The sequence below is a fragment of the Scardinius erythrophthalmus genome (assembly GCF_964197995.2).
Source record: "Scardinius erythrophthalmus genome assembly, chromosome: 18".
NCBI classification, from domain to species: domain Eukaryota; kingdom Metazoa; phylum Chordata; class Actinopteri; order Cypriniformes; family Leuciscidae; genus Scardinius; species Scardinius erythrophthalmus.
The window spans coordinates 19,167,422-19,187,191 of record NC_138238.1 but is presented as its reverse complement, the minus strand read 5'-3'; the positions used below and the strand labels follow the sequence as shown (position 1 = coordinate 19,187,191).

Below are 19,770 nucleotides of genomic sequence, written 5' to 3'. Positions count from 1 at the left end.
GCTAGGGTCAAAGGTTAACTCCTATGGTAGTTTACATACTGTATCTTTACATCATGAATGCTTAAAAGTGTTGGTCTACCCAAGCAAAAATATGTAAATAAAAAATTATGTCATCATATACTTACCCTCTGTGGTCCAAACCTGTATGACTTTTATTTCTCCTGTGGAACTTAAAAGGAGATATTTTGAAGAATGTTGGTTACCAAACAGTTTTGATTAAAATGGACTTCCATTATATGGACAAAGAAATACAATGGAAGTCAATGGGAACCGAAACTCTTTGGTAACCATCATTCTTCAAAATATCTTCCTCTGTGTTCTGGAGAAAAAATAAGTCATACAGGTTTGCAACGACATGATGGTGGTGAGTAAAATTACAGAATTTTCATTTTTTGGTGGACTATACCATCAAAAATGTTTCCCTACTATGATTTTTCTAATATTACCTTTCATGTCGTGTGTTATATAGCTGTTTGTGAATGTAAAATGTCTGCAAAGTTTTAAAAATCAAACAAATAAAGTTTTATAGTGTCCTAAAAGAAAGGATAAATTCCAAACTGTGGAAATGAGTCGACAGCAATTCCAGTCTCACTTCCTGTTTGTTACATACCAACGTAACATATTTGCATAATACCAGCGTATGATCTTCACTGGCTGTCCATGAACAACGTCAAGTCAAGTCAAGTCATCTTCATTTATATAGCGCTTTTAACAATGTAGATTTTTTCAAAGCAGCTTTACAGAGATAAATGTATAATTTAAGGTAACAGAGATTGTTTTGGCTTTATAGCGGTTCTTTAATAAAGTTATTTTCCAGCTAAAGTTAGTTTTGATTGATTCGCTTCCGTCGCAACAATTATTTGTTATTAAATTAGGGGCCGCTAAGACGACACCATTCTCTCTACACAGACTTTAAAGCGAACCTGTGAGAAACGCTGATGGCGTTCACATGCGCATTAAGAATGGGTTCTATAGTTATGTGCGTTTGAATATATGTGCGCAGGTTTGGAATTCCCTACAAACCAAGCCTAAACAAAGTACTGGCGTTTCCTTATAATTTTTGATACAGAATTTTATTTTATTTGATCTATTCGGGGTAGATACGCGAATTGATTTTCCCGACAACGCTTTATCTGTAGAGTGGTAAAGGGATCCTCCATAGGGAGAGACTAGTTGGCACTTCAGCACTGCGTTGTCATCGGGTCCAGGCGAAGGTCCTTCATCAGATCTGGATATGGCCTGGATCCGGCAGGCTGCGGGAAAACCTCGGGATAAACAAAAGACACTAAAATTAGCGTAGATGCCATTCTTCTTATGATGTAACGAGTACATCAGGATTTATGGGAAGTGTTCCCGGTTCCAGCTGACCTAATCTATGCAGCCTAACATTGAATTATAGAAGTCTATAATGTATTATGTGAATGCTAGGGCAAAGAGATGTGTCTTTAATCTAGCTTTGTTAGGAATGTTAGGAAGACTGTTCCAAAGTTTTGGTGCTAAATAGGAGAAAGATCTACCGCCAGCAGTCGATTTTGATATTCTAGGTATTATCAACTGGCCGGAATTTTGAGATTGTAATAGACGTGACGGACTATAATGCGTTAAGAGCTCGCTCAAGTACTGCGGAGCTAAACCATTTAGTGCTTTGTAAGTAATCAGCAATATTTTAAAATTGATGCGATGTTTAATAGGGAGCCAGTGCAGTTTTGACAGAACTGGGCTAATATGGTCATACTTCCTGGTTCTGGTAAGAACTGGAGCTGCTGCGTTTTGAACTAGCGTGCAGGACAACCACCCAGTAGAGCATTACAATAATCTAGCATTGAGATCATGAACGCATGAACTAACTGTTCCGTTCTTGTCACTGAGAACATATGGCGTAATTTAGATATATTTTTAAGATGGAAAAATGCAGTTTTACAGATACTAGACACGTGACTTTCAAATGAAAGATTGGTATCAAAGAGCAAACATCTACTTTGACCCGTTCTCAAACACTGTAGTTGTAGCTGAGGCCTAGAAGAGGTTGGTTTGTGTTGTCGACAGGTCGAGGTGATTGTGTTTTCTGTGCTGTGAATCCACTTTGCATGCATTTCAAAAGGATGAGGACTCGCGCTGGAATTGATACGGAAAAACTAACGCCATCGTTACTGTTCGTATTACTGTGCCTCAAGCACTGAGGAAGCCTCTGAAGCTGAAATTCAGATTTCCAACACGCGCTGTAAGTGGTCAACTAATCACAACAGACTGGGCCGTCTGACCAATCAGAGCAGAGTAGACTCTTGGAAAGGAGGGGTTTAGAGAGACTGAATCTTCGAACGAACCGTTTTCAGACTCTTTTTATGTGCATTGTATATTATGAGAAAATTAAAGTGTTTTTTTTACCTTGGATTCATGTAAACCTACTGTAGGGGACAGTTCAGTTAATTAGGAACCATTAAAATAGCATAATATGGGCACTTTAACCATCTTTTTATTGTAGTCAGAGGGTTTAAATGAACAATAGCCAGATTGTATGTTCAATAGCCTTAGATCTGTTTTCAGAGTCACATGTCCACCTCTCCGTTATATCCATTCATTCTTGCCCTGGGCTGGTGGGCTTCAGAGACCCCATATCTCCATCTTAAACTGTTTTCCAGCTGCCACATGACTGCAGGTCTTGCATCAATGTCCAAATTGGTATTCTCAGTATGACGTGTTTGAAATGGTAAAACATAAGTCCTTAAGTAGAAAAATGGAAATGGAAGAGTCGGGTCTAGGTCTTCTGGGTGTTGGAGCTTCTGAGAAACTGTGAATAATGCAGGGTGCGAGGAGAAAGTCGCAGGCTCGGAAAAAGAGCTGCATCGCAAATTAAGGGATAAATGAAAAATGGAATGAGACAGCTGAAAATGGTGGAGGAGTCGCTAGCGAAAAAACGGCGCTTTAAATGGTTGTGGTGTCACGCACAGAGCAGCAGAAGTAGGGCAGAGGCGGATGGGTCTCTTCACTGTTGATACGCTATGAAATGGCTGCAATGGAGCAGCTGAAAAATTCATCTGAAGTGGTCTGGATGGAGATGGAGGCCATGTGATCAATGTCACAGTGCAGTTGCACAGGACTCCTCATATCCGAATGCAATTTAGAAGAGGGTCGAAACTGTAAGAGGCCCTTAAGATTGTGCAAAAAAAAATACAAATAAAATCATGCCCAAATAATTGGCTGGTTTCCTTCTAAAATACCCATTCAGATTTGGAGGTGAGGATGTTTTCCACAGAGATTAAAGTTGATTTATTCTCTGGCTGGCTCCAGTCAATGTAGGCTCTCATTTAACTGCTTCTCTGTCAAATCATAGTTATTTTAAAGCCACTTCAACAAGACATGGCTTTTTGGACTCTTTTAAGTGTTATTCTGTTTTGTGTCAGGATTGTGAGAAAACCCATGTGTTCAGAAAAACACTGCTCCTGGGAGAGACATTACAGCCATTTCTTGAAATTCCTTAAACCCTTCTGATCTTTCATTTTTAGTGGGCTATGTTTCTCATTTGTAACTTTTTTTCTTCTTCTGCGTACATCTTTGTTTTCTAGAACATATTCAGTTGGAGGTTTTGTAACGTTTTGCGACCCGGCTGAATCTATATTCTTTGGTTTGTGTTCATAATTTTAAAGCAAATGAATCATCTAGCAGAGGTGCAGTTCGTATATTTAGGTTCTTCATAATTTTAGATGTAGTTATGGTGCCTTTGGGACTGAATTATTACTGAGCTTACTACCCAGGGCAATTTGTGTAAATTGTCCACATAATTGCACATAAGTGCGTACAATGTATGCCACATCATATAGGCCTACACTATTTTTAAAAATTTTGGGGTCCGTAAGATTTATTTTTTTTTTTTTTAATAAATGTATTCTTTTATTCAGCAAGAATGCGTTAAATTGATTTAAAGTGACAGTAAAGACATTTATAATGTTACAAAATAATTATATTTCAAATAGATGCTGTTCTTTTAACTTTCTATTCATCCAAGAATCCTGAAAAAAATGCAGTCCACAAAAATAACTGTTTTCAACAATCTTGATAATAATAAATGTTTTTTTGAGCACCCACTCAACATATTAGAATGATTTCTGAAGGATCGTGTGACACTGAAGAATGGAGTAATTGCTGCTGAAAATTCAGCTGTGCCATCACAGGAATAAAGTAAATTTAAAATATATTAAACTGCAGAAAAATTGTTAAATAAATTGTAATAATATTATTTATTTTATTATTTTACTGTATTCTTCTTGATCCTTTGAACCTTGGTGAGTATAAGAATTTTAAAATCCTAAAGAAATTTAACCAACCCCAAACTTTTGAACCATAGTGTATATACAACAAAAATGGTTTGGAAAAAAGCTCATTCTCAAAATTGATAGTACTAACACGTAGATAAAATATGTTCATTTTGTCTTGATTGTCCTGTGCCATGATGTCACTGTTTTAGCGGTTCTGTTTGTAGTGTCGGCTGCTGGACAGTTGGGGGCAGCAGGCAGGTATGAGCCACTGGCACTTGCAAGATGCAATCTGGAAATAATTTTCACAGATTCTAGCTGCACACTGAAAAAAATGAATGCCTCACGCTTCCTGCTTCATTTACAGCACGATTTCATAGAAGTATCTATTGACCTCAATTTTTAGGTCTTTAGGTCTAATTTGTGTGAAAAAAATGATCAATGGAAAAGCAAAATGATTGGAATTGTTTTAATGCCAATTGTGGACGTTGAAAGAGTCATGTAAGCAACCATAACTCGAAGAATGTGTTTTTTTATTTTACTTTCATTGTTCACTCCAAAATCTGTGCTCTCTTTGTCAGATTCCATGCAGTTTAGTGGACAACACAAATCACACACACACACACACACACACACACACACACACACACACACACACACACACACACACACACACACACACACACACACACACACACACACAAAAAAGAATCCAACAAGAAAATCCAAAATGCCCCAGAAAAACCTGTAGATGATAAAATTCAATAATGATATTCAGAAAATTCAAGCTTTGTCATAGCTATTTTTTATATCATAGACTTTCAAAGATATGTATTGCAAGTTTAAATTTTTTAAAATTGTTTTATATCAAGGTCTGATTATGAAGTAAAAAAAAAAAAAAAAAAAGATATTTAAAATTGCAGCATGTATAAGGAATCACATAGTACATATTCCACATGAATGTTGTCTATTCTCAGCTTTCAGCAAAGATTGCATATGTTTTGTGGTATAATGCCGACCTGAACATTTTTTCACAAATAGGATTTGCTGAAGTTTGCAAAGTGCAAAATGAGCTCAATTTAAGACGACCTACATCTTGAACAGTTCTTTACATGGTTGTTACATTCGCTCGTAGTTTGTATGTGGTTACAGTATATTAGCAGAATAGCCATAGAAACCAATGAAATCCAGAGCAGCCATATTTCTTTTAACCTGAATGCAGTGACAGTCACGTCCTTTCATTCATTGGACTTTAGTTTTCCCAGCGGCTTTCCATGTGCTGAGGAAATATGAGCATGTATCATTTGCAAAAGATGAATGAACTCTATGCGTGCCGCTGGGCTGTGGCGTGCCTGATGTGGATCGGAGCCCTCACTGGACTTGACTCTGATTTGTTTCCTCTAATATATTACTGAACATTTTGGGTTAGCGGTTTGACTAGGGTTATGGAACATACGTTTGGGCCAGAGGTGCTTTGCCAACTCTAGTGCATTCTGTTGCAGCCGACTTCCTGACAGATTCTGCACTTTTCTTGGCCAGAAATTCCCCTCCTTAATGTTTGGATGTTTTTCATTGTGTTCTGCAACACTTTCTTCCTTAATTCTTTCATTCGAGCTTTCTTCTGTCACTGACGTGCTCCACCAGCTGTCAGAAATTAACATGAGAGAATGGGATGCAGCTTTTGCAAGCGCTGAATTGGAGTTACATAACATGTTTGAGTGCTCTCAGACGTCTGATTTCCTTCATAGTAACTCCACAGTCACTTCGGGGAAGTTTTTGAGCCTAGGACACATGCCACACGCATACACACACCCTAACGCAAACTATGAAGAGTGCATTTTTGAACATAAAACGCTGGGTCTGGCTCTTCCTGCTCATCAGAGTATGTAATCTATAACAGGTGGCCGGGCCTGTTCTCCAGCGACACAGTAAGAGGCTGAACAAGTACATTTCAAAATTAGAATCTGATCAGAAATCACTTCCACTTTGGCAAGCTTGCTTAAGCCTATGCAGAACCATTTCTGCTTTTGTGGTTAAAGACAGAGAAGACCCTAAAGAGGAAGTTGACCCAGTGCCTATACAAAAACGGTTTAGATGTTCTGCTCTTTAACCAGAGTAAAAATTTGAGTAAATGCTTCCCAGACTATATTTTTTTATTATACACACTACTGTTCAAAAGTCTGACATTAGTAAGATATTTTTTTTTTTAAAGCAAGGATGCATTAAATTGATCGAAATTGACTGTAAAGACATTTATAATGTTAAAAATGTCTGTTCTTTCTATTCATCAAAATACTGAAAAAAAAAAAAAAACATCTTTCATCATTGATAATAATAATAAATGCACTAAATCAGCATATTAGAATGATTTCTGAAGTCATGTGACACTGCTGAAAATTGAACTTTGCTTTATTTACAGAAATAAATTACATTTTAAAATGTAAATTTTATTTGGCAATATTTCTGCTTTTACTATATTTTCGATCAAATAAATTAGAGACTTCTTTCAAAAACAAATCTTACATGCTGCAAACTTTTGAATGATAATGTATTACATGTTGGCTCTGACTAAGCCTGGGTTCTCCCAAGGTTTTTTTCTCAATTCTGTCACCTTGATGGAGCTTAGGTTCCTTGCCACTGTTGCCTTGGCTTTTGGCTTGCTTAGTTGGGGACATTTAATATTCAACTATATTATTGATCTGCCTTATACTTAAGGTGAACGATGATGCAATTTTCTTCTAGAATCAAACTTTGTTGTATTATTTTCATTTTATCACTGCATGCTTTGATACAATTTGTATTGTAAAAGTGCTATATAAATAAAGGTGACTTGACTTGACGTGCTAGTTCCCTGCTGTGAAACTATTTCTTTTAAAATTGTATTTTATTTTATTAACGCTTCATGCTCATACTTGAGGATTTGGTTTGTGATTCCAAGCAGCTGTTTAGTTTTAAAGTCACACTCTAATCTAGGGAGTCCAAAATTTACATTCGCCTTCCAAGTGCTAAATGACCACTTCTAACCTCTTTATATGAGATTAAAGCTGTGAATCATAACTCCTGATTCACTCAATGGTAGTTTATGGACCACTTAAAGATGCATTTATGCAAACTGCAGCTTGATGCAAGATGACAAAGGCAAAATTGATGTCTGCATGTAGAAGCCATTGACTCAATTGCCTGTTCCGTTACTCAGTTACTCGTGCCCACACCCTTTCCTATTATGTGCTTTTACTTCCTGTCCTGCCCGCGCGCAGGTCTGTCAGGGTGCCCCATCTTAGCAAGCCTTTGTGCTATAAGTGATTACATCATTGTGCTGAAATAGGGCATTTTTGCAGCTAACCTCCGTGTGGCCGACAGTAACACACAGCCCGGATCCCCTGACGGCCTTGAAACTCTGCTGATGTTGAGAAACATGATTCTTCATTTCTAATGAAATTAAAGCTCTATTTTTGGCAGGCTCGCTCTCTCATGTGGTAATCAGTCTTCCTGGCTGCGTTATTTGATTTGGGGCCTGGCTGTGCGAGATAGGTAGCATGCTGATTATTTCCTTGTTTTAGAGTTGAATTTAAAGAGCGGTTGTTAATCAGCAGATATGATAAAAGGCATGACAGGATGCGCCATTAAACTTAAAACGGTGCTTCTTTTGTTCCCCTCCACCAAACATAAATATCTGAGCATTTTGTTAGGCTAGCAATTACCTTGAGCTCCGTCCCGTGCTCGGAATACAATAAACGTGTCAAGTTACATCATCCTCCTCTTGGTTAGAGATTCTCTTTTTGTCTCTCATCGAGTGGCTGTCTGGGTCTGCTGCTTTCAAGTCTGGTATGATGTAATCCCTTGTTCTGACTCCTGACAGAAAGGCACGCTTATTTCCCCTGCACTGTCTGGGTGTTGTGCGCTAAAAGGATACTTAGTCCTCGTCTCTCCACAGTTCTCTCAAAGGCACTCAGGAGACCAAACAATGGAGGCATAGTTTTTTTTTTTTTCATCACTCTCACTCTCTCTCTCTCTCTTTATAATTGGGTATCTTAACCCTATCAAAGGAGCTCTCGGTTTGTTGTTGACACTGTGATGTACCTTTGTTTTGTGAGTCACCTTTTGACACATCAAACTGATTTGACAGATCATGTGCATTTTGTATCAAAACAATGCTGTATTAAAGTTTTTACACTTAGTGAATAAGTAGTTAATTTGGATTAATGTCTTTTATTTAGAATTCAGAATAGGAGTGCCACTTGAAAATAAAATGAAGAAATCAGTGTATTTAAAAAGAAAGAAAAATTGACAAAAGAAATAAATGACATTAATTTATATCTAAAACAGTTGCTTTTAATTCATATTTAAAAGTAATTGTTAAATTGTGAATTGTGAAAATAATGTCTATAGATGTGCATTTAAAAAAATTGCAAAATTGCATTTTTATAAAGTATTTACAAATTGATTTTCTTTATCTATTTACCTTTATGGTAATGTGGTGGCCATCATGCATGAAAGGGACCTGTCTTCATTGTTTGGTCCCATGTGTCAAGTCGCTTTCATTTATATAGTGCTTTTAACAATATAGATTGTTTCAAAGCAGCTTTACAGTGATAATAGTAAATTTAATTAACAGAGATTGTTTGGGCTTTACAGCAGCTCTAGAATAAAGTTATTGTCCAGCTAAAGTTAGTTTTGATTGATTCACGTCCATTGCAAAGATCATTAGTTATTAACTTAGGGGCCGCTAACACGACACCGTTCTAACAGAAACCCCTTAACGCTCTCCGGCCTGCTCATTTGCACAACAACAGTGCCTGGCTGCTCGAGAACGCTAACCTTGAAATAGGTTCCAAGGTGCAAGCGTTGAAAATTTTAGAACAATTTTATCATCTAAAAATTGAACTGGTTGACACTTCAGGAATGCGTTGTCGTCGTGTCCAGGCTCAGGTCCTTCATCAGATCTGGATACAGCTTGGATCTGGCGGACTGCGGTAAACTTTGGGATAAACAGAGAGATTAATATTAGCGTAGACGCCATTCTTCTTATGATGTAACGAGCACATCAGGATTTATGGGAAGTGTTCCCGGTTCCGGCTGACCTAATCTAGCAGCATTGAATTATAGAAGTTGATAATGTGTTATGTGTATGATAATTTGTTATGTGTATGCTAGGTCAAAGAGATGTGTTTTTAGTCTAGCTTTGAACTGACAGAGTGTGTCTGCTTCCCGGACAATGTTAGGAAGACTGTTCCGAAGTTTTAGTGCTAAATATGAAAAGGATCTACCGCCAGCAGTGGATTTTGATATTCTATCTAGGGTATTATCAACTGGCCGGAATTTTGAGATTGCAATAGACATGAAAGACTATAATGCGTTGAAGGTAGGGTAGTTTTTTCAAATTTGTTTAAAATGTCTTTATATACCAATACATAATTAAAATGTAAGTGCTCTGAAAAAGAGAGTATAAAAATCGAGTGACTGTAGACCTTTTAATCTGCAATAAACACAGCTCATTATTTCCATTCGGGACGAAACAATTGATTGGTTTGGGCGACTGTCACTCGCTCTCTCAACCATGGCTACCACCCCTGTTGCTAGATCTGCCCAGATGCGCGCGCATCCGTTTGATTTGAGGAGTGCAAGAGAGGCGCAGAACCTACGAAGAGTAAAATTATGGCAGAGAAAGAGCATTCAAAATTCAAAGCACCTGCATATTCAGTCAGCGAAGGCAAACAAGGCAAAAACTACTTCCTCGGACCCTGGTTGCTCGCACTCTTGAACGACCTCCTCTGCTTCGCCCTCGACCCCGGACCTGTCCTCGAACCAACGAAGCGGTACTTGTCTCCGGGGTGTAGTCCTCATTAGAGTCAACAATGTTTTCATCATGGAAACTCGCAAAACACCGTATATGCTATGAATCTTACACAAAATTCACCTTCATCACAGTGTAACTGATGGTAATGGAAAAACGTGTATCAATGCAACCTGTTTTTAGCTTTGCCTTATAAATATAGCTCGTTACCTATAAATATAGCTCGTTACCGAATCAAACAAAGTATATTTTAAACTTTACCAGTATCGATATGCTAGCTTGATAGTGAGTACTAAAAGAAATCTTATTTGTTTATATTTATAGTGATAAAGTTAGGTATTTTATTACATGTGTTTCTGACATGATGTCACTGCATGCACTGCGCTCCTTCCTCTCCACTCGACTCAGGTAAATAAATGCGTCTTCCAGCTGACTGAGCTGAGCCTGAGCGTTTGGCGTCGTGCGTTCATGTGTTTTGGGGGCGTGGCTTTGGAAGGAGCTCAGAAGGGAGGGGGTGGAGTGAATGGAAATAATTAGCTGTGTTTACAACAGTCGTGAGAGGTCTACAGACACTCGATTTTTATACTCTCTTTTTCAAAGACAGTTTAAACAAATTTGGAATGTTTTTTTTTTTTTTAGAAAAATCCTACCTACCCTGCCTTTAAGAGCTGGGGAGCTAAACCATTTAGTGCTTTGTAAGTAATCAGCAATATTTTAAAATTGATACAATGTTTGATAGGGAGCCAATGCAGTGTTGACAGAACCGGGCTAATATGGTCATACTTCCTGGTTCTAGTAAGAACTCGAGCTGCTGCATTTTGAACTAGCTGTAGTTTGTTTATTAAGCGTGCAGTGCAACCACCCATAGCATTACAATGATCTAGCCCTGATGTCATGTACGCATGAACTAACTGTACCGCATTTGTCATTGAAGGCATATGTCGTAATTTCATTTAGATATAAGTTGGAAGAATGCGGTTTTACAGATAATAGAAACGTGACTTTGAAATGAAAGATTGGTATCAAAGAGCACACCCAGGTTCCTAACCGACAATGAAGACTTGACAGAGCAGCCATCAAGTGTTATACAGTAATCTAGGTTATTACATGAGGAAGGTTTTTGTCCAATAATTAGAATCTGTTTTTTTTTTCAGAATTAAGTAGTAGGAAATTGCTAGTCATCCAGTTTTTTTATATCAACTATGCATATATCAGCTATGCATGTGTGAACTTTCCAATGACTTTTTTTTTTAACAAATTTATTAAAAAAGAGAGATGTTTTTGCTGTTGTTGTTAAGAAGATTTTTTAAAAAGCGGTAGTTCACCCAAAAAAATTTCATAATTTATTCTCACCCTCATGTTGTTCCAAACCTGTATGAGTTTCTTTCTTCTGTTGAACACAAAGATATTTTTAATAATGTTGGTAACCAGGCAGTTAACGGCAGCCATTGACATCCATTGTATTTTTTATTTTTTTTTTCTACTATATGGAAGTCAATAGCTACTGTCAACTGTTTGATTACCAACATTCTTTGTGAGTAACTAATGACAACATTTTTATTTTTTGGTGAACTATCCCTTTAAAAAACGCAACAGCCTAATGCAGAAATTTAAAAATGCGTTACTAATTGTATTATAATTTACAGTTATTAATTTGTTACATTTAATTAACATGTTATACATAAATATAATGAATGTTTCTATGTATATATATATATATATATATATATATATATATATATATATATTTAGTCTAAAAAAGTGATTTAATTTATTATTTAACCAACAGTTACATTTAACGACACTTTTAAACATGAAAGTGATAATTCACCCAAAAATGCTAATTCTGTCATAATTGTTTTTCATCATCATTCCAAACCTGTATGAATGTCTTCTGTGAAGAGAAATATTTAAAAGAAAGAAAATATTTAAAAAAAATGTCTCAGTGGTTTTCTTTTTTTCCATCCATAAAATGGAAGTCAGTAGTCACCAAAAATGTTTGGTTATCATCATTCTTCAAAATATCTTCTTTAATGTTCCTTAAAAGAAAGAAAGTCATAGAGTTTTGAAATGACATTTGCATTTTTGGATGAGCAATTAACATTTTTAAGTGTAGTATCCATTTAATTAATAAAATAATTTGAAATATACATTTTTATTTGTTAGTTTAATAAGTGGTTTGTTTATTTACCTTTTTTAAATTGATAAACTGATAATTATTTTCAAGTTGAACATCCAACTGAGAACAGGGCTTGTTTAAGGATATCAACCAGAGCATGCATCACACATGTTTGTTGCAGAAACATATACACATTTTTTGCATACATTTCAACGTTTCTTCATACAAAACCTCATTCAGGAAACTGTGCATAAAAAGAGGAAGATGTAAAATGCACAAAGCTAAAATTAGAGGCACACCCAGAAAAGAAGACACCATAGTCAAGTATGTGAGAAATTGAGGCCAAACCTCAGAATTGTGAGTGTAAAATCCTCCGCTGCCTGAAGAGCCTCATTGTGACTTCAGAGGCTTGAGATAATCTCACCCCTGGTGTGCCAAGAGCGAATGCCATTTTTGGGTAGTGCCATGATCTGTATTTGGATTAGAACAGAAGATTAATGAGCAGTGAATTGCCCTCTAAATTAAGAGGAATTTGTGATGCAGAGAAAGAGCTTCTTTTGACAAGGCCGGTAACGGCTCTGGCTAAGTCGTGCTCCTAATAGCAGTTCCCTTGCCAAGCCTTCTTAAAACTAAAATGATCTTTCATGAGTAATGGCGGCTCTTGCACATTTGCATGTCAGTTCTCTGCTTCGTCTGTTTCATCATGCGCTCCCGATTTAACTTCAACTATGCTGCACAAAATATAACCGTCTGCCCTTTTAAAATAGAGCTTGTTCTGTGCGAATTTTTTTTCTTCTTCTTTTAAATACAGGAAGAATGTGTGTTTTAAACTGGTTAGTCATATATTTGAGGAAGCACATAGTACCACATTATGATGTTTTTGTAAAAGCTCTTCGCACACCCTTCTCCAAGACCTGCCTTAAAACGTTACTTGCTACCTTTATAACTCATGCCATTCTCCATTTTGTCAGCTTTTGTTCTATTCTAATGGAGAATATGTGTATTTGGATAGTTGTAAACACTATTTTACATAAATTATCCAAAAATATGGCGTTGCAAGGTCACTTATTGTTACTTTTGTTTCTTTTCATGCTATGAAAAGGGACAAGGGATATTTTGTCATCAAATCTGTTATAGGCTGTACCATGGTTTTAGCAACCTAGTGAACAAATGTGCCTCTACCTACATTTTTGCAAAACTTCAAAAATTGTATCTGTACGTATACAATTCACTGCCGTTTCTAGGTGAAATGAACACTTGTGGCAGTAAAACACCAATAACTTTTATTCCTTTTCACACAAATTATGATTGCATCAATAAGATATGATAAGCATTAATAAATACTTATTTTTACACAGGTCCTATTTTATGTGATTATGTATAATATGTACAATACTATGTTATGACCTCAAAACACTTTTACCATAGTGCAACGAATACATTTTGATGTTTGCATCACCTAATGAACTCCATATTGCTTTTCTGGCTTAGTAAACTTGCCCTGTAGCTCACGTCAAGTCATCTTCATTTATATAGCGCTTTTAACAATGTAGATTGTTTCAAAGCAGCTTTACAGAGATAAATGTATAATTTAAGGTAACAGAGATTGTTTTGGCTTTATAGCGGTTCTTTAATAAAGTTATTTTCCAGCTAAAGTTAGTTTTGATTGAATCGCTTCCGTCGCAACGATAATTTGTTATTAAATTAGGGGCCGCTAAGACGACACCATTCTCTCTACACAGACTTTAAACGCGAACCTGTGAGAAACGCTGATGGCATTCACATGCGCATTAAGAATTGGTTCTATAGTTATGTGCGTTTGAATATATGTACGCAGGTTTGTAATTCCCTACAAACCAAGCCTAAACAAAGTACTGGCGTTTCCTTATAATTTTTTATACAGAATTTTATTTTATTTTATCAATTCGGGGTAGGTACGCGAATTGAGTTTCCCGACGACGCTTTATCTGTAGAGTGGTAAAGGGATCCTCCATAGGGAGAGACTAGTTGGCACTTCAGCACTGCGTTGGATCGGGTCCAGGCGAAGGTCCTTCATCAGATCTGGATACGGCCTGGATCCGGCAGGCTGCGGGAAAACCTCGGGACAAACAAAGACACTAAAATTAGCGTAGATGCCATTCTTCTTATGATGTAACGAGTACATCAGGTTTTATGGGAAGTGTTCCCGGTTCCAGCTGACCTAATCTATGCAGCCGAACATTGAATTATAGAAGTCAATAATGTATTAAGTGAATGCTAGGGCAAAGAGATGTGTCTTTAATCTAGCTTTGTTAGGAATGTTAGGAAGACTGTTCCAAAGTTTTGGTGCTAAATATGAGAAGGATCTACCGCCAGCAGTCAATTTTGATATTCTAGGTATTATCAACTGGCCGGAATTTTGAGATCGCAATAGACGTGAAGGACTATAATGCGTTAAGAGCTCAAATGCTCACCTGGTACACTTGCGAGGTGGAACGCTTTGGTACAAGTCAAGTTTAAATTAAATGTTTGCTTTTGCTAATGCTATCAGTTTAGTGTAGGTGATGCAATATTTTCAAACCCAATAGACCAATAACATTTTGCTTTTTCGAACTGCCATGATACGTACAACAAACAACTTAATAAAACGTCGCAGATTCACAATCATCTGTTTCCTGAACTCGCTTTTAGCGCCACTCACTATACAATCACATTGAAAGTTTCGCAAAAGATGCAAGAAGCAACATTATAATTTTGCAAAAATATCACCACAGTCACGTTTTTACAATGAGCCTTGGCTGGGTTTTAGATAGTTTTAAAAAAAATGTTGCATTACATCCGTAAAGCATTGTAACACTCCTGAAGTAATTTACTATAATTTAGATAACCAAATTGATTGCGTTGCCACACTAAAGCAGCTTTTATTTGCTCTCTGAATCTGGAGTTAGAAATAGGACATATTGATTTCCTATACCACATCACTGAAAGTCCACTGCAGCGCCAGACACTCCATACACATTTATGATGAAGGCTTTTAGCATTGTCCATTAGTTAAAAACAGACTTTTACACTATAACATATATTTCAGTTCACCATGTTGGGGCAAAATATTCTGTAAAAGAAATAGGTCACCTTTGACCCACTGCTTAAAATAACATGTGGCTTGACGTCAGCGCCGAAGCCCTCAGGTAGCTGCCCTAAATGTCTCTGTTTGGTCCCAAATTACACTCGAGCTATCTATGAAACAAACCGCACGGTCGTGTTGGCAGTCGCCTTGTTTATCCAGCAGCTATTTCAGCTGACATCAGAGCGGTTTCATCTTCATTTACCTGGCTACACAAAAGTGTCCATTATTGCCCTGTTTGCAGGGAAACCGAAAAAAAAGTCCCTCCAGCGAAAAACATTAATAAACATCCCTGAAAACCTGTGCCTCTTTAAAGTGGCCTGCAGCTGTGGAGGTACATCCGTCTCTCTAGCGGCCAGGGCTCAAACTCCGGATATAAAGAGCTGAGAAATTTTCATTTATAGCATCGGCCAAAGCCTGCGGTTTATGGATGATCTGTAGTTGGCCCACAGATTCCTCTGTGTTCTGGGCCAGTGCTGTAGGAGAAAACCTGGATATGTTTTACAGTGAGGGCCATTATCTCTAATGTGTATATAAGCTTCTTTAATAGATGGAGAACATCCTCAAGAACATCTTGTTGTGGATGAATTACAGCGCACACTACGGTCCTTTGCATGTTTAATCACATTTGGCAGACATATGAAAAGATTGAGCATGTGTTAAAGACTTTGCCGCATTCGAAACCAAAAATGCCCTCAATTGAAGTTCTTTTCAGGCTAAGACTTGAAGGGCAAAACCTCATTCACAAGATCAGCATTTAAGTGAATCCAGCGAACATGGAGGCCTATTTATGAGTCACCTTTAATAAAATCACATGGCAAATAAGAGTGATGATTTATCAGTGTTTGGATACTAAAAGTTTTCATACAACTTGGAGGCATATATAATGTCGCTTTACTTCTTTAATTGCGTACATGAGATGAAGTGCTTTCACATTCAGGTGGTTTGGCAGCACTAGCTTCAGCTTGCCTTGGCACCAGGCGCACATCACATTGGCTTTGTTTTTTCAAGTGACTCAAAGTTAACCTGGCTCTCGGTGAGCAGTTGGAAAAGCAATTCAGGTCTCTTCCCTCCCAACGTGCTGTACATCATCCCAGTCACATGACATTTGAGCAAATGCGTGTTGAAACGTGGTCCATTAGGAGCTACGGCTAATGATGGACCTCTCGCTTCTGTTCAAATCCCCTTTGAAGCTGAATGGTGTCAGGCCCCCTCTACTTCACCCAGACTAATAAATACTTCTTATTTTTGGACACAGTTCACCAACAAGTGCATTAAATGTTAGATAAACAACACTCGACTCCCTTTTTGGTTTTGGTTTATTTGGGGGGGGGGGGGGGGGGGTTGGGGTTCTCTCGTCCTTTTAATTTTCGGGAAGCTTTCCAGAACCTCTCAGGCAAATATTAAATCAACCTTTAAAGGGCTGAGAGATCATAAATTGGGAAATGGTTCAGCTCTCTTGTGCACTCTGTGTAGCCTTCCAGTATGCCGTGCTGCTGTGTGGCGTCCCCAGAGGGAAGCAGCAAAGGCCAGCCCTTCCAGGGAACAATGATGAATGCTTGGGAGTTGGTGCGCTTGCAACAATGTTGCCTCAAACAATCAAACAATGCCAATGTGAAAAAAATGACCACCCAAATTCAAAAATAAACTTGTTTTGGATTTCTCTGCATGCTGGATGTGGCATTTTATTTCATTCAGTATTTTAGTTTGAGTCAACCCAGTATGTAATTTATCATTTGGCCAAATCTGTACACAGTCCATGATACTTTGCTGCACATTTGAAGATAGCCATTTTGTGAATGCTGTTTCTTCTGAATGATACTAAATAAACGATTAAAATTTACTGTTGGGCTTTTTACTTTGCCATATTTCTGCAAATTTGTATTAATTAATGCTGCTAAAACAACAGTTCACACAGTAATGCAACATGTTTCATAATTTTATTTATTTATTATTATTTTGTGCATGAGACTTTTCTGTTCTACAAAGGAAAAAAAGTCATACTGGTTTGGAGCAACACGAGGGTGAGGTATACTCCACTCCAAAGTGAAAATTCTCTCATCATTTGCTTACCCTCATGCCATTCCAGATGTATATGACTTTGTTTCTTCATACAAACACAAACAAAGATTTTTGGAAAAATCCATTTAATGCAAGTGTACGGGACCTCCAAAGTTGATGCTTCAAAAACAACACAAAGCAAACACGACGGTAATGTTCAACAACTTTGTTTGAATGGCTTAACCTCATACTCTCTTTGTGTGGTTTTTGAAGTGTTAACTTTGAAGGACCCGTACGCAATTTTCATTTTGGTGCGTACTGCACCTTTAAAACCGCTGCAGAGTTGACCCCTCATTTTTCACAAAGGTCCCTTTTGTAATTGCTTCCCCGGCGCTGAACACCAATGAGTCCTAATTAGTCTACTTGACCATGGGACAGTTACACCTCCTAAAAGAGGTTTATATCACATCCCCTGACACCCTGCACTGATGTCTCCAATTAGGCCAATTGTTGAGAAGAAAAAAACTTGATCCCCAAGACCTATTCCTTTAGGGAATATTCACATGTATTCCATAACCACTGCTGGAATGGTCCCAGCTGACTCTGTGTGCTTAGAAATGACACATTAGCAGCCAAAATATGCACTTTGTTTCGTGAGAAAATGCCCTTGTATAGTAATTCATCACCTTCTGCCTTTTACCCCTCAATGATTGCCTGTGAACCAGAGAGCTTGTCGCAAAATAACACTGGATTTATATTTTCAAGCCAAGCAGTATTTATGATGTGTAACCAGCCCAGCAAATGACATGTAGCTCTGCATGAAATCAGAACCCAAATGTTTACATGCAAATAGCACTCTTCATCAGCGTCATTTGTTAACTATTGCTAATTATATCCACACAAGCTCATTTGAAAATGGCACATTTCCTTGTTCTAAAATAGAAGCTTCCTGATATAAGCAGGTTTGAAAAAAAAATATGGCTCTGTTCCAAAACACAGTGAGCTGTCTTGCTGTCTACAGCCTACGTAGGCAGCCATTTAAGGGAGCATTCTGAAATGGAATCTCTTGAGTGACTGATTTGAAACTTTCTACACAACTCTATGTGTCAAAAAATGTGTCATCATGAGCAATGCATGTGTTACAATATATATTAATCTTTTTTTAATGTTAGTTACAGTGACTGATTTTCAACGCGCTTTGTATTGTTACAATGTCGGTAGTATATGTAAATGCACAATGTTTACCTGGACCGAGTTTATTTGTCAGCAAAAGACTTTTAACAGCTCCAGGGCTTTCGTTAAATCTACAAATTGTAGTTCCGCATTTTTGTATCTCCGCGCACAGACAGTCAGGTTGACAGATGGTTATTAACAGAACAGGTATTGTAATTGTATCGTACTATGTCTACTTTTCAGACAGCATTATGGTAAAAATGGAACACTGTGGCAACAGTCTTCTTACCAGTACGCGACAGCGTTTTGCTTCGGGGGGGTTGGGCGGAATTGCCAGAACTGAAGAATAATTTTAAAAATCCTTTCAGTTTTTGCCCTCCTTTTGGCCTAAAACACGATGTTCGTGGTCATCCAGTTTGAAATGTTTGACTACAAACATGGAGGTTTTTCAGATTTTCCATCGTGGCATTGCTCGATGCAGCTTCATCTATTCTAGCCACTGTCTACAACATGCTGGAGCCTTCACTGGGAACCGGAAGTAACTCACTCCACTAAATGTTTCATTTGTGAATTCTTACATCCTAGAACAGTACAAGTTGACACCATTATAACATTAAGTTTGCTAAGTAGTATTTCCTACTAAAGCAAGGCAGTATTTGTGGTAAGCGTATCCATAGCTGATTGGTGGGTGTGGTTTTGGACGGCAACATGCCCAGTGCATTATAGGTGTTGATGTTTTCATAATTATTTGGCAAAAGGGAAGACAACAGCTTTTTTCTGTTTTTACTAGCCAGGATTTTTTTGTACATTTTTTTTTTTTTGCCTTTACACTGTATAGGCAGCCAAGTTTTATTGAAGGCCCATTTTTTCAGCAGTGAAGTACCCCTTTAATAAAAATTGTTGTTTATTATATATGATTTTTGTAATTATATTTGTCTTGCATTGTCCACCATCTTGGATAGATTTTTTTGGTATTTAGATTTTGGTATTGCCTATGATGGATACATTCAACACTTCTTTCGAATTTAGCAACAATAAGGTATCTTAGAAGGCAGGATTGTCATGCTGCCTACCTTTTTAAAACAGCCCACAAATTGGTAGCGTGCCTTAAAATTGTGCCTCTTTAGAAAGCTCACTAGGTTTTGGAAAAGTGTGTCAATAGGAATGAATTCATGTATATATTTAAAATATATTTCTGAATATTCTCAGTACTGTAAACATTATGCATTCATCATGAAAGACTTATACATGTTTACACTGAACATAAGCATTTGGATGTGGATAAGATTAAATACCTATTTAAGTTGGGATACTCCTCTCTGGATCCACA

General features: G+C 37.4%; 1 protein-coding gene across 5 annotated transcripts in view; it reads left to right on the top strand.

The window, feature by feature from the left end:
- rnls (renalase, FAD-dependent amine oxidase) overlaps positions 1-19,770 on the top strand; it is a 70,133-nt gene that overhangs the window by 7,432 nt on the left and 42,931 nt on the right. The gene's annotated exons all lie outside the window — the stretch shown is intronic.